Raw genomic sequence first — 6,633 nt, 5'->3', positions numbered from 1 at the left:
ACCCTCACTCGGTGTTATTGACCACTGTTAAAACGAGACCTGGCTGCGGAGCCTGATCCCTTATCTCCAGCTTCCTTCACCCGGACTTTGCCTTCACTGATGTGCACATGAAGATGAGCACGGTGCAATCGTTTGAATTTCACTGCAGAGCTAATACTGGGCTTCTCCTGTTAGATCTTGTGATCGATGAGAGAGGGTCCCTTGTTTCAAATGATGACTAGAAGAATAAGAGTTGTTGGATGTGAGAATGTATGAAAGTGTAGCCATTATTTGTAAGCATTTGTAATACAACTTCTGAGACTTCCAACCCTGGAGGGTGCTAGGAAAACCGATTGTATCCTCATCCCCAAATGGTTTGCTTCTCATTAATTCTGTGTGAGATCAGAAACCTGCAGGTGTAATATGGGCAGAACATTTAGGCATGGTTCACGCATGGTTGGGGGGGAAGCTGATATAACCCCAAGTGTGGATCTAAAGGTGCTTCCAACCAATATAACTTATTCCCTTTCTTGTGCAGGAACGAGCTATACCACTCAAAGCACTGTTCTAATCATAAAACCGTGTCTGTAGCAGAGGAGGTTGTATGTTTGCTCACAGCTTAGCACAGTGGGGCCTGGTCCATGACTAGCAATCTTAGGTGCTATGGTGTAATACACATAGGTTATGTTGGTACAACTGTTGTGTGTAGACAAGGCCTCAGTGTGACCGCAGGCTGGGTGGTCAGGAGGAAGATACCCATTCCTGCTAGCAAAGGAAAACCTGGTGTTTCATGAGCTGAAAATGCCGCACGCAGGAAGACAAGCAGAGTTTTTCTTACCAATCAGATTGACACCACCAGGATTCAGAGGGTTGTACGGGGGAAGGGGTGCGTCCGAGCGCTGGAAATGTGTGACCGGAATCCACAAAGATCTGCTAGGGACAAGTAGATGCCCTAGGGTTAGGGGGATATTCATCCTCGTGTAGGGGCACTGCTGAAATCTTTGAAGGGCTTACATGGGATTTAAGCAGCACGTGGGCCACATGCTGGGCCCGCCACATGGGTGTGAATTTCAACCAAGGTGAGGTCAGATTTCTCCCCCCCCCCCCCCTTTTGAGCGCAGTGGCGCTTTCCCATCTACGTTAATCCCATCAACGCTCTGCTGCAAATACCAGTGCTGTGTGCGGGGATCTCTTGTGCCCTGGGCTTCTGAACAAGCCCTTGCATTTCTAAATAAACCAAAGAGTAATGAGCTGGGAGAGGCTGTCTCGCATTGCGCCGGCTCTGCGTGCCCGCTCTTGTTTGTAGCCTGTATTAATGAGGAAAAGCTGCTGACAGTACAGGCGGTGTGAATTCTGAACTGTCTGGTAGCTCCTCAGCTCCTGTCAGGCAGGATCATAGCCAGGGAGTGCAAAAGGGAACAGAAGATTCAGATTCCCCCCCGTGCTGGACAGGTGAGTCAGTAGCGACAGCCTCCATCATGGAAGAGGCTTGAGAGTCAGGATCCGGACAATTTTAGTTTGCGTCAAAGCACTTTTTTTAAACCAACAACGCAGTAGTGGAGCTGACTGGGAATTTGTCGACAGAACTTTTGTGGGGAAAATGCCAGTTCGTGGAAACCGAAACTTCCTGGCAGGGGGCCAATTTTGACAAATTTTTGTACTTTTGAAAAGAATTTGATTTATTTTCTGAAGGGATGTGGATGTAATGGACGGTGAAGGGATGTGGTTCACAATTCAGCCTACTGCTACTCTTGAGGCAGAGCCAGGTGTCTCCAACGCCAAATGAACTGGGAGAAGGTTTTATGGTTCCACTCTGGCGGTCACGGTGGTGTGGAATTGGAACAACAGAAATAAGATTCAGGAAGTAGGACTTTAGATTATTGTAGAAAACAGGTGCAATTCTGGAAAACTCTCCCTCTATAGTTGCACCGACGGAGAGTTTTTGGCCCTTGTGCTCTTTATTGACGCCACTGTTGGCCTGACAAGTGAAGCGACTTTTGTAAGAAGAGCCCCGTGCTGGACGTGGCAGTGGCCTGACTGCCCTGAGCTGTAAACACAGTGCTGATTCAGGAAAAGCGTACATGGGTCATGTTGAGCACATGCTTAAATGGCTTCAGTGTGACTTAAAACTAATAAATGTTGTTAGTATTAGTATGGTAGCGCCGAGGAGCCCGGGCATGGCTCCACTGTGCTAGGTGCTGTACAAACAGAATCAAAGCACAGTTCCTGCCCCAAAGAGCTACGATCTGCTTTCTAAATTTGACACTCTCGAGTTAAGCCTGGGTTTAAGCACCTTTCTTGCCCAGAGCTACTTTCTTAAACTGGGTACTTTGGTAACCAAAAGATCCTTTCCCCACCTACAGACCATCTTGTCCTTGAGAGGGTTTCCTTCAACTCTTCACAGAGCTTTTATCTTTAAACTCCCTCCCTCCCCCCGCCCCGGAAATCAGAAGTTATAAATATTAAGTTTTGGCTGCGCCGTCTGCCCTCACAGAACAAAGCTTATCAGGCTGCACACCCGCTGTTGCTGCCATTCCCCAGGTCCCTGCAGACTAAAGATTAGAGATGTTTTAATCATACTTGGTATTAACTGGAGGCGAGATTGAAGTACAGGCAGAGAGGGGCATAAATCACTCCTGCTATTATTTGATTTTTATCAGCCGGGGGGGGAGCTGTTCTCGCACAAAAGGGACCTTTATGAAAACAGCTTCAATCAAACTCCCCTCTCCTGCAGTTGTGTTGGTGTGTCAATGTACTTCCTGCCTTTGGTTTATTTTCATAAACTCCCATTCATTTAAAGGCAGTAAATATCAAAGCCGTCCCAGGCTCCAGATAAGGGAGGGAGCAGCTCACCACAGTTGGATGAGATTTTTCTATCTTGCTAGTTAAAGTCCAAGTGACTGGGTTGGTGGGGGTTTGAATCTGCTTGGTTGGGTTTTGTTTGGTTGGTTTTAAGATATTTATCATTTTTAATTAAAAAAACAGAGAGAGAGAGAAATGTGCAAATACCAGCTGGAGCCATGGCGCCGATTGAATTGTTTGCTCTCGACACTGGCGAGCAAGGTAGGGGGAAATGCATGCGCTGATCACGTTCCAAACCAGGGGCCTGCCCAAGGATTTGGTGCATTGGGAAGAGGGTTGGGGGTGGGTGGGCTTCTACTATTCTGATTAGCAACCGTTTCCCGATGGGGGAAAAAGCAGAGGTGGCCCTGTTCCAAAACGGAGACGTTGGTGCTGGATCCATGTTGGTCCATCCAGAGACAAGTTAGCCTGCAAGGAATGTAGTGGTACCACTCCCAGTGACTAGATGCATAATTACACACGTCTCAATAATACGGAGTCCTGCCATCCGTGCAGGGGGCTGGACTAGATGACCTCTCGAGGTCCCTTCCAGTCCTATGATTCTATGAATAGTGATTATACACGCTTGACGTTCAGAAATCGGGGTTTGTAAATAAGCAGTCAGCTACAGTGTCCAAGCGTAGCGGCATGTTCAAAGTGCTCTATAAATAAAACCAGGAGAAAGCTGGATTGTAATTCGTCGGCTGCCAATGGCTTACGACTTTTTCAGCTTTGCCATCCCTGTGTTTTTACCACTATGTCACAAAATGTACGTGAAGGCGAGGTTTGTGCCTGAGGTAAATTACAACCTAAACCAGACAAATAGGGATTATGGGACCCCTCGGTTCAGTGGGCACCTGCCTTTTCCAGCACTATCATCAATATTCATTAACTGGAATCTGTTGGACTTGAAGATTCACTGTGGTTAATAATAAGGCAGGTGTCCAGTTTGTGTGTAATTCATGAAGGGAGCCTCAGGGCTGTTTGAAAAAGCAAAAACCAAACTTGCTTTTCTGCAGAGTTCCTCGGCATGGCAATCCTTGCAGCAGTGAAACATGTAGACTCTCTCCAGTGCTGAAGGAGATCCCAGCCTGCGATTGATGGGGGAGAGTGTGGATCAGTCCAGAGAGCTAGCTGCCGAAAGTGAAAAAATGTAATAAACAAAAGGAGAAACATTTATTTAAAGTAGCCCCAGGGCCACCCTAGCTGCTGGTGTGAGGGGCAGTATTTGTCACAGTTCAGAGGTAGTGGGATTGCTGTCTCTTTTTCTTTTCTAAGCGAGTAACATGTTTGTACGCAAGTGGCGGGAGGATCAAGCTGTTCGGGAGCGCTGTCCCCTGCTTGCCGGCAAGCTTGGGTTCCACGGGTACTTGCTTAGGTGGGAAATTCTTTGGTGGGTGGAGTTGGGTGATCAAACCACCCTTCCTGCAGTCCTAGCAGTGTCTGATAATGAAACCCCACAGGCAGAGCATTTGGGGGTAGTCCAGGGGATGGTAATGGGATGTGAAGTGTTCAGTGAGACACTTGAATCTAAGTCAGTTTGGCAGGAACAGGTTGTCACCTGTCAATGGGCAATGGTTGCCCTTAAAAAGCATCTTCCATTCTTAAAAGCTTAGCCTCTATGAGGAGATCGGTATGGGGAATCCCTCGCCAACCAGTCAAATCTTTAAGTGGGGCGCTGGGTGTTCGCTGCTGTCTGTGAAAGCCCACTTCAGAGTAGGCTGTGGTTCACATTGTTAAAAATCTCCTCCAACATTATCAGCAATTGTCATGTTTGTTGGCAATCTCTGCTGCTGCTCAGCGTATGTGCAAGGTGTCTCTGGTGGCACATGGCCAGGATTCATCACTGAATTTGGTCCGCAGGTTGGATCACTAGCTTCCATGGCCCGGGTGAGTGCGAGGTGAATGCTGATTCATGCCCCCCACTGTCTGCTGAGCCCAGAGATTGAAGTGACATACATTGTACTGTCTGTCCTCTCGTGCTTAGGACTGCTCCTTTCCATCACCCTGAGGCATGTGGTTGGTTGGGGCCATGGAGAAAAGCCCCGCAGTGTCACTGTCCATGCTGAATGTGTCTCGTGTGTCGATCCAGCACCTTCCACAAGCATTAATTCCCCAAGTAAAGCAATCTCTCACTCACACGTAATAAACCCAACAAATTGGGCCACCAATCACACCCAGTGGAATCTCATCTAAAGTGTCCACGGTGGGGAGATGAGCATCTCGGACCCTCACAGTAAACTGCCTCCTAATTGAGTTAAAAAGTGCAGAATCTTTTCTCTGCTGGCACCCCCGTTTTGTCTGATAAACGAGCCGAGCAAACCTTATCACGGAGCAGACTGCCGTTCTGCTAATGCAGCTTTGCTTGGGCTAAAGATAATTGATGCTTTAATAATACTGCATGTGACCCATGAGAGTGGGGCTGAAGTACTTATGCTGGGAGAAGCATAAATCACCGGCAGTTTTGTTTAATTTTTGTCAAATGTTTAGGCTGGGAGCGAGGGGGATTTCTGCACTGCAGTTGAGAGGAATGAGCATCCGTCTCCGAGCTAGCAAGCGATTGAGTGATCACCCCTCCTGTTGCCCAAATCAAGCAACAGGTTGCTAGGAGCGGCTTGTTTCCAGCTGTCATGTAACAAAAGCAAAATCAGCTCTGTCTTCTAATGCCAGGTCTACCCTACAAACTTACATCAGTGTGAAAAATCCATATTTTTGAGCGACATACAGGTAGTTATACCAACCTAACTCCTGGTGTAGACAGCACTGTGTGGCTGGGAGAGCTGCTCCCATTGCCAGAGCTGCTGCCTCTCGGGGAGGTGGATTAACTACATTGGTGGTGGGAGAATGCGACAGCCGTGCTGTATGTGTAGCCAAGCCCTCAGAGTTGAGGAAGAAGGATGAAGGTGTTACCACAGCATCTTGGCCAAAGTCACAATACAGCACAAGGAGCCATCCCTGTGCTGCACTGGCCCCAGTGAGCCAGCCCCTCGATTGTACAGAGAGGGAAGAGTTAACCATGGATGCTCAGCAGATCTCTCTGCTTAGGGGTATTTGCTATGCAAGTAATGGGCAGCAGCACGTGCCACCGCAGGGGACCGTGTAGTCTAGCAAATTGTTGCTTACCTTGGCTATCGCAGGGGACAAGCCTGACATTACTTTGAGTGTTTTTCCTCTGCTCGTGTAAGAGGCTACAAGCTTAATGCGCTCCATGGGCCTGCTTCAACCACCGTGGAAGCGGGTGGAAGTGGATGAAGCTCCTGCTGCAAGACAGACGTAAAGGTGTCTTTGGGGCAAGGGCCCTCTCTTACTATGTGTTTTAACAGCATCTAGCACAATGGGGTCCAATCCTGGCCCTCTTCGATGCAACTGGAATGCAAATAAATATTACTACTAAATCCCATAAACCTAGAAGGTGACTGAAGTTACCAATTGCAGCACCTCCTGTTGAACAGTACAAAGCTACATCCGACAACATTGGAGGACAGTTCAGTTCTGGTTCCTCAAAGCCCTTACGTATGTGCTTAACCCTAAACATGTGCCGAGGGGCTGGAGACATGCTTTGCTGAATCGGAGACGTGCTCTGGGGGCCTGATGTCTCATGCTGGAAAGACTTATTCAATAGCAAAAATGCAAGCACTTGGAAGTGCAAAAATGCCACCATTTTTTACCAAACTCTTTTAGTGGCTTCCCGTTGAACACGTGCCTGGTGATTTGTGCCACGTGGTAGAGGGCTGAATTGCACTCTTGGGCCACAGAGCTCCCTCGGTCTGGGTATGCACTGCTGATTCCCATCACTGCAAATTTCATACATGG

Source organism: Lepidochelys kempii, chromosome 15 (genome assembly GCF_965140265.1).
Source record: "Lepidochelys kempii isolate rLepKem1 chromosome 15, rLepKem1.hap2, whole genome shotgun sequence".
NCBI classification, from domain to species: Eukaryota; Metazoa; Chordata; order Testudines; family Cheloniidae; genus Lepidochelys; species Lepidochelys kempii.
This window is presented reverse-complemented; position numbering follows the sequence as displayed.